This window comes from Musca autumnalis, unplaced genomic scaffold (assembly GCF_047663935.1).
Source record: "Musca autumnalis isolate F117 unplaced genomic scaffold, ASM4766393v1 scaffold_4, whole genome shotgun sequence".
Lineage (NCBI taxonomy): Eukaryota > Metazoa > Arthropoda > Insecta > Diptera > Muscidae > Musca > Musca autumnalis.
Window position 1 is genome coordinate 213,763,464 of NW_027411977.1, and position 16,086 is coordinate 213,779,549.

Sequence of the window (16,086 nt, forward strand, 5' to 3'; positions counted from 1 at the left end):
TTTTGTGAGCTAAATTAAAGCAATACAATTTTATTTACTTTTCAAGTAGTTAATATTATCCTTGACGCTAAATTCTATTTCACACATTTTATCATCAACATCTTTGATGTACGAAATTTCAAATACACATAAAAGTAACACAATTTAACTTTGTCCATTAAGCAAAATCGGCCACTAAATTGCAAAACATTTGAAAAGTTTCTATCGCAGCCATTAAGCGAGCAAAAGTAACGACGCTTAACAACACCAAATCACCACCACGTTCTATGACACCGGCTTTTATTTTTTTCACAACGATTTATTTAGGTTTCGTTCTTCGGTGGAATTACAATCGAACACCTATAGTTATGCTTTAACTTGCGACAATAACACTAAAGCGGAGAAAACATAGCATAAGACTTATATAAGCAACATGTTGCTTGTAATTTGCCGTAAAAATTACATTAAGGAAATTTTGTGTTGGAAACTAACTCAAACTACAAAAATTTCGATTACAAATGTAGACTAAATTAAGAGGCAATTTTTTCAAAATTTCAAATTGAATTTATTTTATAAAATTGTAAAGGAACATGTTTGCGCCAGAATTTTCAAAACCCTTCCAATTTACCGGAAATCCTTTTTGAAAATCTTACATTTCCTTATTTAATTTAAAGCTTTTTGGGGTTCTCCAAAAGCTTTTTATATTATGAAGCGAATTTGTGAGAGCATGTTTTGTATTTTCGCCTAAAAGTATGCAGAGAACATTTAGTCTCTCTCTCTGTTTGTGTAGACATTAACTCAGAGTAAGTCTCCACCAAAGCTTTGCGCCTGTTTGTTTATATTTCAAATCAACCCCTTAAACCACAAACTTCCAAAATGGGGGAGGAGTAACAAAAAAAAATAAAAACAAATGGTCATAGTCAATGGCCATGATGCAGTTTAATAGATTTGTAAAATAATCCTTGAAATCCTGAGGCTATTTACCCAATGAGAAATTAGCTTTAAAGAGATGACATTAAAAATAATTATTTGAAAAAGTCGAAGATTTATTAAGTAGGATTTAATGGAGACTCAATAGTCGCCATTAAAGGGGTATCTATATACACCTTTGCAGGGGTCTTTATAGACACCTTTATATGGGTCTCTAAGACGCCTTTACAGGGGTCTCTATAACTGCCTTTTTCTATAGACTATGGTTTCTATGGTTCAGGAATCGAATTGGAATTGGCCAAAAATCAAAATTTTGTTTTGTCAAAGATATTTAATTTCTATATAGGATTCGATAGTAAACATATTGAAACTAAGGAAACCAAAAAATTAGGCCCAAATATTGGAAGGTGTGGGCGTGGCGTGCCCCTAAAGACGAGCATTTTCCCCATTTTTGGGAAATACGTCATTTTTGCAAATTTCTGGAGAAAGACGAAACTATTTCTCTGAAACATATAACAGTTATTGTGTTCATTGTTCTTTTGTAAGGTAGGTAGGATTGTGGCCTTTAAAAATCGTTTTAGTAAATTACCGTAGCGTGTACACAACATGATCTATTTTATTTTTCCTCGGATACTAAATTTTATGAAATTCCAAATTTAGTGGACTAGAACTTTTGTGGAACAACATGGAACAAAGTTCTGTTTTCACAGAAAGATGCCCGAAAGTCTCCTCTTCCAGCCCATATATACTTTTGTACCCGTCCCGTTCCGTCCGTTTAACACTTTTTTCAATTTATTGAAATTACATGGGTAAAAACTTGTGTTTTTCTATACTGTTTCCATATGAATAACAGTTTTTTGACACAAATTACAACTTTTTTGAGTATATGACTTTTTATACGAGTTATATAAGTTTTATTAAAACCCAAGGAGAATTTTTTTTAATTTTGAAAAAATTTAATTTTTTTTGTAAATTTTTTTTTTACAAATTTTTGAAAAAAATGTTTTTTCGACATTTTTTCGAATTTTTTTTTTTAGTTTTTTTGGTAATTATTTTGTTTATTTGTTGGTGTTTGACCATCTTTTATACATAGGAAGATATAAAAACCACAAAAATCATATTTTGATGAAAGATAGTTAAAAAACTCAAAAGTTTAACTTTGACCTTGAATTTCTCTGCAACTACCAGACCGAACTTGACCGCTCAAAATTCGTCTGAAAGCTGATTGTGTTATCTGTCTAACAAAAAAAGAATTATGAATATATCTCTATCCGTTCAAGAATTTTGACCAGGAAAAAACGATTCTGAACCACTGTGCGACGGTACAAAAATCAATGTTAAAAATTAGACATCAAAACAATTTTTGTAGTAATGATTAATTAATAACAATTATTAAAAAACATTTTTTTAATAATAACAATTAATAAATTAAAAATAGACATCAAATCCATTTTTTAGTAACCCAGCAAAAAGTTTGCTTCCGCGGATGCAGTTGAATCACTACAAGTGTACAGTACAAGAGCCGTTGGAGTACATCTTTTTCTATGAATTCACTTATGAATTTTACAAGGGAGCACGCAGCTAGGGTGCACTCCATTTTTGATCCAAATCACAGCAAAAATGTTCGCAACTTAAGTTTTTATTTCTTTATTTTATAACAAATACTTAGAAATGAAAGGATTTCGCCAGCTGCGGGTAGGGATCAACCAACTGCTTATAAATTGTATCCAACGCAGTGCATTTTTCATAATTCCGTGTGGACTGCATCGAAGGATGTTGTGAAATCATAACTCCACATGCACAACTTCCAAATTTTTTGCTGGGAATAATTAATTAATGTATATTTATTAATAACAAGTGAGCAAAGGCTATAGTCGGGACGGGGCCGACCATGTGATACCCTACACCACTACACCTGTGCATAAGCTTTTCACTGGTAAACATTTCTGTTAGGGAATATATATCGACTACCACCAAAAATAATATGCCTCTTTGTCTCTGGGACCCCCATAAGCAACAAAAATTTCGTGACCATCCGATCAAAATTACGACCTGTAGCTTGGTTACAAAAAAATGGAAGAATTGGATGCATTACCGACTATTGTGGTATCTCCCTTGTTTGACCACCTTCACCAACCTGCTTTACACCAATGTAAGGTAATATTTTCTTCTTTCATTGACAGGCTTTGTCGTTGGAATACCCCTACTAGAAGCCAATATATTCACAAAGAATAAAACTTTGAATTTGTCTCCAAATGAGTTTTTCCCCATTCCGACCCCTGTAGCGTGATTACAAACAAATCGGAAAATGGGATGCATTACCGACTATTGCGATATCTCTGTTGTTTGAGCAGCTACGACAACCTACTTTACATCGTTGTAAAGGTGATATTCAACTTTCCTTTCCAGGTTTTGCTTTTGATATACCTCTTAAAGAAACAGAGATATGGGCCTTGAAATAAAACGTAGACCTTTTCTCCAAATAAGTTTTTGCCCATTCCGACCCTTGAATATTATCCGACCATCATTAAAATCAGTAGGCTTCTTCCTCTTTGGGACCCCCATTAACCCCTAAACTTTCGTGACGATCCGATCAAAATTGCGACCTGTGGCGTGATTACAAAAAAATCGGAAAATGGGATGCATTATCGACTATTGCCATATCCCTGCTCTTTGACTACCTATGACAACCTAATTTACATCGTTGTAAATGTGATATTTTCTACTTTCCTTGCCAGATTTTGCTTTTGATATACCTCTTAAAGAAACAGAGATATTGGCTTTGAAATAAAACGTTGACCTTTCTCCAAATAAGTGTTTGCCCATTCCGATCCCTGAATATTATCCGACCATCATCAAAATCAATAGGCTTCTTTCTATTTGGGACCCCCATTAACCCCCAGAATTTCGTGACCATCCGATCAAAATTGCGACCTGTAGCGTGATTACAAAAAAATCGGAAAATGGGATGCATTATCGGCTATTGCCATATCTTTGCTATTTGACCACCGACGACAACCTGCTTTACATCGTTGTAAAGGTGATATTTTCTACTTTCCTTGCCAGATTTTGCTTTTGATAACCTCTTAAAGAAACAGAGATATTGGTTTTGAAATAAAGTGTTGACTTTTCTCCAAATAAGTGTTTGCCCATTCCGACCCCTAAATATTATCCGACCATCATCAAAATCAATATGCTTCTTCATCTGTGAGACCCCCATTAACCCTGAAATTTTCGTGACGATCCGATTAATATTGCGACCTGTAGCGTGATTTCCAAAAAAATAGAAAAATGGGATGTATTACCGACTATTGCGATATCTCCGCTATTTGGTTACCTGCGCCGACCTAGTTTGCATCATTGTAAAGACGGGATCTTCTACTTTCATAGTCAGGCTTTGCTTTTGGAAAATTTTCAACCAAAGCTGTGATATTTGTCAATATAATTAAAATCGCAAAAATGAAAATTGGGGTTTTATTTGCTACTATTGCGATATCTTCGTTGTTTGATCACCTACGAGCACCTACTTTACATCATTAGAAAGGTGATATTTTCTGCTTTCATTGTCGGGTTTTGCTTTTGGTATACCCCATACAGAAGCGGAGATATTGGCTTTGGAAAAAAACGTTGTCTTTTTATCCACCTAAGTTTTTTGCCCTTTCCGACCCCTAAATATTATCCGACCATCACCAAAATCAATAGGCTTCTTCCTCTCCGGGACCCCCATCAACATCCAAAATTTCGTGACGATCCGATCAAAATTGCGGCCTGTAGCGTGATTACAAGGTTTAGATGGACAGACGGACGGACGGACGGACGGACGGACGGACGGACGGACTGACGGACGGACACACATAGCCAGATCGACTCAACTCGTCGAGACATTCATTTTGATATATATAAGTATGGGTCTATGAACATTATTTCGATGCGTTACAAACTTTTTGGCCAAAACCAACTTATAATACCCTCCCCACATAGTGGTGTAGGGTATAAAAACCAACTTATAATACCCTCCCCACATAGTGGTGTAGGGTATAAAAACATTAATTTAAAAAAATAATAAAACATATTATACCCTCAGCCTTTAGGCTAAGGAGGGTATATACACTTTGATACGATGAAAATGTGCCTCATCGAAATAATGGTTTTAGACCCCAAGTATGTTTGGACGAAATGTGTTTCAGACAATTTTGAGTCGATCTAGCCATATCCGTAAGTCTGTCTGTCTGTCCTGCTGGCTGGAGCGCACGATAACTCTCGAACGGATGAACCGATTCGGTTCAAATTTTGGCTTTCGTAATATTTTGCCCAAACTTAGTTTAAGTTCGAAGATGAGCTACATCGGTCCACTCCTTCCGGTACCTCCCCCACAAAAGTTCGAAAATGTTCGGAAAGTTTGTGCGCACGATAACTCTTGAAGGGAGTGACCGATTTGGTCATATATATAGCGTAAACTTTCTACCAGAGTAATATGAGTTCCAATATGGTCCACGCTTTCGGGTACCTCCCACACAAAATTTCGGAAAAGTTTAGTTTAGGGCCATCTCTCGAATCGCTTTGATTTTTGTTTTAGCAACTTGTATTCACTGCCCTCCATATGACGGTACAAGTTTAATCAGGGGCAAGTCCATACTTCCTGAGAAAATAGCATGAAAGTTGCAACAACACCCCTATGACACCGTGTGAGGTGGCTGGAGCGCAAGATAACTCTCGAACGGATCTGCCGATTCGGTCCAAAATTTAGCCTTAGTAATATTTGGTTCAAACATAGTTTAAGTTTGAAGATAAACCATATCGGTCCACTCTTTCAGGTACCTCCCCCACAAAAGTTCAAAAATGTGCGGAATAATTGTTAGTACGGTAACTTTTGAAGGGGGTGGCCGAATTGGTCTATACTTTACACATCCTAATATAACTACCAGATATATATCAGGTTCAAATATCGACTATATTTGTCCACTCCATCCGGTATCTCCCACACAAAATTTCGGATAAGTTCACTTTAAGACCTGATATCGAATCACTTTGATTTTTGTTGAAGCAACTTGCATTCGCTGCCTCAATTACGATGGTAAACTTTTGTTTAGGGGCAAGTCCATACTTCTTCAACAAACAGCCCGAAGAGTGTAAAAACCCCCTATGGCACCATATGTTGTGGCTGGAGATCCACTTCCATAACGGTCAATGTCGATCCATTCCTTTTAGTATCTCCTCCGCAAAAGTTTTGATCTTTAATCCTAATCAACAATCAACGCCCAAAGTTTTTAAAACGCTCTAAATACATACGTATTTTGGGAAAAAAATTGTTTCAATATACATAGACTGAGGGTGTATCTCTATCGGCAAAGACGACTGATACCTTTTTTACTTGTTAATTAATTAATTTAAATTAATTTATACGTTATTTTTTAATTAAAATTATTAATTAAATAAAATTATTAATTAAATACTTGTGTATAAAATTTTGATTCAATATTCGATATTAAAACAAGAATTTGTGAACGAAGTTCTGTTGGAAAAAGAAAGGCACGGCTGTCCATCCCTTACAACAAGATTATGAACAAAACCTTATAATTTTGTCATGTATTTTCATTTCCTATACTATCACACACACGATAGACAACGCACTCGATCACCCTGCCAGCTACCTACATACAAAAATTATCAATCAACCCTTGTTATTTTCAAACATCAGCTGCATGCATTAATATTCCAGTTTAAATGTAGTCAAAACAGTCTTGTTTATCATTCACTCTCAAATAATTCTCATTTACAACGAAATGCCGTTTACTTAAAACATTTATTTTGGGCAGTGTTTAGTTATCGCTTCTCGGCCTTATGGCTAAGATCAAAGTGTAGTATCTGTTCTTATCAGCTTAACATCTGATAGATCCTCCATCGGAGGACAACAAATGTTAAACTGATTTTTGGAAATTGACGGAAGTTTTAGGGGCTTGCTCCACTTCTGTCGCGGGTTGGCCCGGTATTGCAGTACCGCCGGGATTTCGGCCCACATTCAATAAATACATTACAAAATTTTTAATTAAATTTGTGGAAATCTTTCAATTAAGGAAATAATTTCTAGAGAAAGTTCTATTTTCGTGTTTAAATTGGAGAACGTTTGTCCGCTATTCCTTCTTTATGCATTAAGACTGAAAATGTGTACCAGACTAATAAAAGGGAAGGGAAAGTATCGGTCAAGGCATCAAAGTGAATTTAGAGTTGAAAATACAACTAAAATAACAGTTTTAATATTAGAAGAAGATTCCGATTGACTAGGAGATCACCACGCTTTGGTTTCAAAAATCAGTTAGTTGAAAAACAAATCTACCACCCGCCAAACAGAAAGTAGAAGTCCAGGTTGGGCAGAACTTGATGCAGTTTAGTGAAAAAATAATGCGAATGATTTACCTGCTGTGAATACCGATATTTTTCATGGTGTAATAATATAGGGTGTAAGTGACAATCATACAATTGTGAACTTTTTTATAAACTGAATTGTCAGAATATAGTAGGATCTACCCTGAATATTCCAACATTTAATAAATAGATTTCCAATCTGTTCTATTCAGTGCCGCATAATAAGTATTTGAAGTAGAGTTGTGTAGTTCCGGAACGAACTAGTTCCAAGGAACTATTCCGGACAAAAAACTATTGGAACTATTTCCGGCTCTTGCAGTTATATAGTTCCTTTCATTTATATAGTTCATTTTCTTCCTTTAATTCTACACTCACTTTGATCTTTCTCGCTCGGTTCATTCATCATTCAGATGTGGTCACATTGTAAAATAAAGGTAAATTACATTCTCGTTAAATCGCTACTATTTATTTATTTGTATGTCAATTCATCCTCCATAAGATAAAAACAAAGAGAAAGATTCGTTAAACTACTTCCTTCTCGGAACTATTTGGAACGAAGAAAACAGAAAGAACGATGAAAGAGGAAGATTCATTGAACTATATCGCTCTCGGAACTATTTGGAACTATGGAACTATATTAAGGAACTAGTTTCTTTTGGAAAAAGGAACTAGAAAGATCGAACCGCTCCATGAACAAGATTGCCCCACTCTATAGTAATTTCGATGCCGATTAAAATTAAATTTTAAACCATTTCATTTATTTCCTGTAAATTGTTCTAAACTATTTTGGAAAGACCCTAGTATTCAAATGTTGCCATTGACATTTAGTTCCCATAAAACCATGTTGTTATTGTAAAATTGTTAGTTGTTGTAATTCATGCAAACACCTTACTTTTTACACCATGGATATTTTATGAACGACTTATTGAGTTCCACCGATACCGCTTTGGTATAAATTAAGAGTTACCTAGAATAGTGAACTTCGCGGAATAGTTTCTTGGAATTTACTGTACGTTTAGTAGAAATATTTGATATCAGATTTTGGGGCATTTTTGGGCGTATTTTGAACGAAAATTATCTCTGTAAACAGGACCACATGGAGAAGCATCGGTATAAATTTCGAAAGGATCTTAGAACAGACTCTAAACAGAACTTAAAAAAACATGGGTGGTCTTCTTCTCCTTAGACCGATATGGGCCATTTTCGAAGGTAAACTAAATTTAAAGATAATTTCAAGTTAGGCGTGCGTACCATTTTAGTGAATTTTGTTAGACTTTTGAGGTGGAGTTACCGGAATGGGTGGGCCGATATAGCCCTTCTTCGAACTTAAACTAAATTGGACAAAATTTTACGGAGGCTAAATTTTGGATCGAATCAGCTGATTCGTTCGGAGTTATGGCCGGATCAACTACTACTATGAACTTGCCAAGTTGATATAACAAAAACAAGTAACAAAGTATCAGTCGGCTTTGCCGACAGAGATATACCCTCAGCCTGTGTATATTGAAACAATGTTTTTTTCCAAAAAACGAATGTATTTAGGGAGTTTTAAAATTGTTGTGCGTTTGAACTGACAAAAATGTTGATTAGGATTTAATATCAAAAGTTTTGCGGAGGAGAGACTAAAAAGAATGGATCTCCATCCACTACATATGGTACCATAGGGGGTTTTTAGACCTTCTGGGATGTTTGCTCAAGAAGTATGAACTTGCCCCTGAAACAACTTTTACCATCGCAATTGAGGCAGCAATGCAAGTTGCTTCAACAAAAATCAAAGTGATTCGAAAGCAGGTCTTAAAGTGAACATGTATCCGAAATTTTGAGTGGGAGGTACCGGATGGAGTGGACAAATATAGACCATATTTGAACCTGATCTATATCTGGTAGATATATTAGGATGTGTAAAGTATGGACCAATTCGGCCACTCTCTTCAAGGGTTATCGTACGCACAATTTTTCCGAACATTTTTGAACTTTTGTGGGGGACGCACCTGAAGGAGTGGACCGATATGGCTTATCTTCGAACTTAAACTATGTTTGGACAAAATATTACTAAGGCCAAACTTTGGACCGAATCGGCAGACCTGTTCGAGAGTTATTTTGCCCTCCAACCTCCTCACACGGTGTCATAGGGGTTTTTTGCAACTTTCAGGCTATTTTCTCAGGAAGTATGGACTTGCCCCTGATGAAACTTATACCGTCGTATGGAGGGCAGTGAATACAAGTTGCTAAAGCAAAAATCAAAGCGATTCGAGAGATGTTCCTAAACTGAACTTTTCCAAAATTTTGTGTGGGAGGTACCCGACGGAGTGGACCGATTGAGTCCATATTAAAACCTGATCTAAGTCTGGTACACGCTTCACGATGGGCAAAGTATGGACCAAATCGGTTACACCCTTCAAGAGTTATCGTGAGTACAAATTTTCCGAAAATTTTCGAACTTTTGTGGGGGAGGTACCGGAAGGAGTGGACCGATATAGCTCATCTTCGAACTTAAACTAAGTTTGGACAAAATATTACGAAAGCCAAAATTTGAACCGAATCGGTTCATCCCTTCGAGAGTTATCGTGCGCTCCAGCCAGCCAGACAGACAGACAGACGGACGGACATTGCTCAATCGACTCCAAATTGTCTGAAACACATTTCGACCAAACATACTTGGGATCTAAAACCATTATTTCGATGAGGCACATTTTGCCCGTATGAAAGTGTATATACCCTTCATAGCCTAAAGGCTGAGGGTATAATCAAAGCAATTCGAGAGCAGGTCTTCAACTGAACTTATCCGAAATTTTGTGTGGGAGGTACCTGAAGGAATGGATCAATAGAGTCCATATTAATCCCTCATTTATGTCTGGCAGAAATTTCACGATGTGCAAAGTATGGACAAAATCGGTTACTCCTTTCAAGAGTTATAGTGCGCACAATTTTCGGAACATTTTTGAACTTTTGTGGGGGAGGTACCCGAGGGAGTTGACCGAAATGGGCCATCTTCGATCTTAAACTAAGTTTGAACAAAATATTATGAAACCCAAATCGGTTAATCCGTTCGAGACTTATCGTGCTCTCCAGCCAGCCAAACAGACAGACGGACGGGCATTGCTAAATCGACTCCAATTTGTCTGAAACGGATTTCGTCCAAACACACTTGGGGTTTAAAACCATTATTTCGATGAGGCACATTTTGCCCGTATGAAAGTGCATAAACCCTCGTTAGCATAAATGCTGAGGGTATAAAAATGTACATTGGGTAGTACCCTTACATGGCCTTCGGCAAAAGGTAGACTTGTGCTGTTTGATTTTTGCAAGGATTGTTTTGTATCTGTTATAATGTTTTGAACCCCTGGGTAGAACTTTCAAAATGTAAGAAGACTAAACACCAAATTTCAGCCATTTAGGTGGAGTTTTTTTTTTCAAAATACCGAAAATCAAAAGATACCATTCTATGGGGACTATATGAACACCTATACCGACAAAGTCTTAAAACGAAGACTAAATACCAAATTTCAGCTATTTCAGGGGGATATTGAGGCCACAACCTTCAAAATACCAAAAAGGTAAGGAGCCATAAAGACATTGACCTATACCGACAAATTTCAGGTGGCAAGTTGTATACCCCTAACGAAGACTAAATACCAAATCCCAGCCATTTCAGTGGTATGTTGATGCTAAAACCTTGAAAATACCGAAAACCGGGAGGTATCGTTCTATGGGGGCTATATGTAGACGTTGACATATACCGACAAATTTCTTTATACCCCCATAACAATTAAATACCAAATTCCGCCATTTCGGTGATTGATGCCACAACCTTCAAAATACCGAAATCTGCAGGTCCCGTTCTATGAGGCTATATGGAGACGTGGACCTATAATGACAAATTTCTGGTGAAAAGTTTTATACACCCAACGTAGACTTAATAGCAAATGTCAGCCATTTCGGTGAGAACCTTCAAAATACCAAAAAAATCTGGAGGTACCGTTCTAGGGGGCTATATGGTACCGTATCAGGTGGGTAACAACGTCTTAGTACCAAATTTCAGCCATTTCGGTGAAACAATGAGGCTAAGACCATCAAAATACCGAAAATCGGGAGGTACCCTTCTATGGGATCTATAACAAATCGTGGACCGATATAACCCATTTGTAATACCAAACATGGACGGATGGACAGCCATACCAAATTTCAGCCATTTCGGGAGGATATTGAGGCCACTACCTTCAAAATGCCGAAAATCTGAAGGAACCGTTCTATGGGGACTATATGAAGACCTGGACCTATACCGACAAATTTCAGCTTTTCAACAGACAGACGGATGGACAGATTACACCGACTTACAACTTTAGACTGATCAAGAATATATCGTCACCATAAATGCCAAAATCGTAACTAACAAAATAATAATTTTACAGGAGAAGCAAAAAAACGTTATAAAATTAAAAACTGTTATGGAATATTAATCTTATGAAGGCACTCGCCTGGGAAATGAATATATGGAAAATGAAACCAAAACCGCGTAAAACGCTTGGTTTCAGGATACGTTATTACAACAAAATCTGCAAAGTTATCCCATTTTCCGAAATGTGTTTTTTTAATATGAACGTTATTTTTTAACGCAGAAGCTTAAAATTTTGCAAAAGCATGTATTTTAATTGTATATTTCAGATTCAATCAATTCAATTTTTGTGGAGTTACGACTTTTGGCAGCTATGATGACGATATGCACAAATGCCTATTTACTTTTAGTTAATCTAAAGCCGTTAAAGAATTGCTTGTGCAACTGAGCCCGGTTGACTGGCTTGCAACAATGCACACGTAGGGTTGATGTGGTAGTTGTTGTTTTCGCTTTACATATTGCCAGTTTTCAAAACCAGGTAGAAAATGCAGGAGCTAATCTCATTAACGATCACCACCTGGTTTACTCCACCTATTTCTTTTAGAATTTTTATCTTCGTTGTTCTAAAAGTCCATTCTTAATGTTTTTCATAATTTTAAATTCTCAATCATTTCAATTTACTCCTCACTCATAACATTGTCGATGATCGTTGTGTAGTTATCGCTTCTCGGCCTTATGGCTAAGATCAAAGTGTAGTATCTGTTCTTATCAGCTTAACATCTGATAGATCCTCCATCGGAGGACAACAAATGTTAAACTGATTTTTGGAAATTGACGGAAGTTTTAGGGGCTTGCTCCACTTCTGTCGCGGGTTGGCCCGGTATTGCAGTACCGCCGGGATTTCGGCCCACATTCAATAATAAATTTGAAGAAGTTGAAAGATTCGTTCCTACAATTTGGAGCCTTCTATCTTGATAGATGGTCTTGGGTTTTCTAGATAAATTAAGATTGGAATTTTCTAAGATGCGAAGCTCCCTTTCTTTCAGAAAGGGCCTATAGGAGCACCATTTCTTTCAGAAAGGGTCTATAGAAGCACCCTTTATTTCAAAAAGGGTCTATAGAAGCACCATTTCTTTCAGAAAGGGTCTATAGGAAGCACCCTTTCTTTCAGAAAGGGTCTATAGAAGCACCCTTTCTTTCAGATAGGGTCTACAGAAGCACCCTTTCTTTCAGAAAGGGTCTATAGAAGCACCCTTTCTTTCAGAAAGGGTCTATAGAAGCACCCTTTCTTTCAGAAAGGGTCTATAGAAGCACCCTTTCTTTCAGAAGGTGTCTATAGAAGCACCCTTTCTTTCAAAAAGGGTCTATAGAAGCACCCTTTCTTTCAGAAAAGCTCTATAGAAGCACCCTTTCTTTCAGAAAGAGTCTATAGAAGCACCTTTTTTCAGAAAGGGTCTATAGAAGCACCATTTTTTCCAGAAGTTTTCTATAGAAGCACCCTTTCTTTCAGAAGTGGTCTATAGAAGCACCCTTTATTTCAGAAGTGTCTATAGAAGCACCCTTTATTTCAGAAAGTGTCTATAGAAGCACCCTTTATTTCAGAAATTGTCTATAGAAGCACCCTTTCTTTCAGAAAGTGTCTATAGAAACACCCTTTATTTCAGAAAGGGTCTATAGCAGCACCATTTCTTTCAGAAAGGGTCTATGGAAGCACCCTTTATTTCAGAAAGTGTCTATAGAAACACCCTTTCTTTCAGAAAGAGTCTATAGAAGCACCATTTTTTCAGAAAGGGTCTATAGAAGCACCCTTTCTTTCAGAAGTGGTCTATAGAAGCACCCTTTCTTTCAGAAGTGGTCTATAGAAGCACCCTTTCTTTCAGAAGTGGTCTATAGAAGCACCCTTTCATTCAGAGAAGGTCTATAGGAGCACCCTTTCTTTCAGAGAAGGTCTATAGGAGCGCCCTTTCTTTCAGAGAAGGTCTATAGGAGCGCCCTTTCTTTCAGAGAAGGTCTATATGAGCACCCTTTCTTTCAAAAAGGGTCTATAAAAGCACCCTTTCTTTCAGAAAGTGTCTATAAAAGCACCCTTTCTTTCAGAAAGTGTCTATAGAAGCACCCTTTCTTTCAGAAAGTGTCTATAGAAGCACACTTTCTTTAAAAAGGGTCTATAGAAGCACCTTTTCTTTCAAAAAGGGTATAAAGAAGCAAACTTTCTTTCAGAAAGATTCTATAGATGCAACATTTCTTCATAAAGGGCCTATAGAAGCAATCTTTATTTCAGGAAGGGTCTACAGAAGCACTGTTTCTTTTAGAAAGGGTCTATAGATGCACTGTTTCTTTTAGAAAGGGTCTATAGAAGCACTGTTTCTTTTAGAAAGGGTCTATAGAAGCACTGTTTCTTTTAGAAAGGGTGTATAGAAGCACTGTTTCTTTTAGAAAGGGTGTATAGAAGCACCCTTTTTTTCAGAAATTGTCTATAGAAGCACCCTTTCTTTCAGAAAGGTTCTACAGAAGCACCCTTTCTTTCAAGAAGGTTCTGTAGAAGCACCCTTTTTCCAGAAAGGGTCTACAGAAGCACCATTTCTTTTAGAAAGGGTCTACAGCAGCAACCTTTCTTTTAGAAAGGGTCTATAGAAGCAACCTTTCTTTCATAAAGTGTCTAGGGAAGCACCCTTTCTTTCAGAAATTTTCTATGGAAGCACCCTTTCTTTCAGAAAGTGTCTATGGAAGCACCCTTTCTTTCAGAAAGTGTCGATGGAAAAACCCTTTCTTTCAGAAAGCGTCTATAGAAACAACCTTTCTTCCATAAGGTGTCTATAGAAGCACACTTTCTTTCAAAAAGCGTCTATAGAAGCACCCTTTCCTTCAAAAAGTTTCTATAGAAGCACCCTTTCTTTCAGAAAGGTTCTATAGAAGCACCCTTTCTTCAAAAAGGGTCTATAGAACCACCCTTTCTTCAAAAAGGGTCTATAGAAGCACCCCTTCTTCAAAAAGGGTCTATAGAAGCACCCTTTCAAACAGAAAGGGTCTATAGAAGCAACCTTTCTTTCAAAAGGGGTCTATAGAAGCACTTTTTATCTGAGAAAGGGTCTATTGAAGCACCTTTTCTTTCAGAAATAGTCTATGGAAGCACCCTTTCTTTCAGAAAGTGTCTATGGAAACACCCTTTCTTTCAAAAAGGGTCTATAAAAGCACCCTTTCTTTCAGAAAGTGTCTATAAAAGCACCCTTTCTTTCAGAAAGTGTCTATAGAAACAACCTTTCTTTCATAAAGTGTCTGTAGAAGCACCCTTTCTTTCAAAAAGGGTCTATAGAAGCACCCTTTCTTTCAGAAAGGTTCTATAGAAGCACCCTTTCTTCAAAAAGGGTCTACAGAAGCACCCTTTCAAAGAGAAGGGGTCTATAGAAGCAACCTTTCTTTCAGAAAGGGCCTATAGAAGAACTTTTTCTTTGAGAAAGAGTATATAGAAGCACCATTTTTCAGAAAGGGTCTATAGAAGCGCCCTTTCTTTCAGAAAGGCTCTATAGAAACACCCTTTCTTTCAGAAAGGCTCTATAGAAACACCCTTTCTTTCAGAAGTGGTCTATAGAAGCACCCTTTCTTTCAGAAGTGGTATATAGAAGCACCCTTTCTTTCAGAGAAGGTCTATAGAAGCACCCTTTCTTTCAGATGTGGTCTATAGAAGCACCCTTTCTTTCAGAGAAGGTCTATAGAAGCACCCTTTCTTTCAGATGTGGTCTATAGAAGCACCCTTTCTTTCAGAAAGGGTCTATAGAAGCATCCTTTCTTTTAGAAAGAGTCTATATAAGCACACTTTCTTTCAGAAAAGGTCTATAAAAGCACCCTTTCCTTCAAAAAGGGTATATATTCTTGATCAGAGTAAAATTCTAAGTCAATATAACCATGTCCGTATATCGGTCCGCTTGTTGAAATCAAGATACAGCTTGCAATTTTTATGATAAAGCTTTGTAATTTGGTATAGAAGTTTCTATTACTCCTAGGATGTTTGGTATTGCAAAATACCAACCGAAGGTTTTAGCTTCATTATCAGATCGAAATAACCGAAATTTGGTACTTAGTCTTCGTTGGCGGTATAAAACTTTTCCTCAGAATATTGTCGGTATGCGTCTTCACGTAGCCCCCATAGAAGTGTACCTTCCGATTTACGGGAGGTTGTGGCTCAGTATCCCACCAAAATGGCTGAAATTTGGTATTTAGTCTTCGCTGGGGGTATACACCGAAATAGCTGAAATTTTGTGTATATTTTTTGATAGCGGGTTCTCAGGTTGGAATGTTGGAATGTTGACGTTACCGTCCGATGTGAAGGCGTTTAAAGAATTTTTCTACTGAACTGACTCTAACTTGGTATTTCGGAATCTCAATGGGTAGAAAACATCGATGTCTCATAGGTATGACATTTTGTTTAAGATGTATTGGTATTCTTTAGTTAGCATATTCGACTTTTCCTCGGAATAAGC

At 37.0% G+C, this 16,086-nt stretch overlaps 2 non-coding genes across 2 annotated transcripts; both read left to right on the top strand.

The window, feature by feature from the left end:
* The first annotated feature begins 6,734 nt into the window (after positions 1-6,734).
* LOC141404416 (U2 spliceosomal RNA) lies at positions 6,735-6,931 on the top strand. Its single transcript, XR_012413015.1, has one exon. It is a non-coding gene; the product is annotated as a U2 spliceosomal RNA (small nuclear RNA).
* Positions 6,932-12,327: 5,396 nt separating this feature from the next.
* On the top strand, positions 12,328-12,524 carry LOC141404417 (U2 spliceosomal RNA). Its single transcript, XR_012413016.1, has one exon. It is a non-coding gene; the product is annotated as a U2 spliceosomal RNA (small nuclear RNA).
* Positions 12,525-16,086: the final 3,562 nt, after the last annotated feature.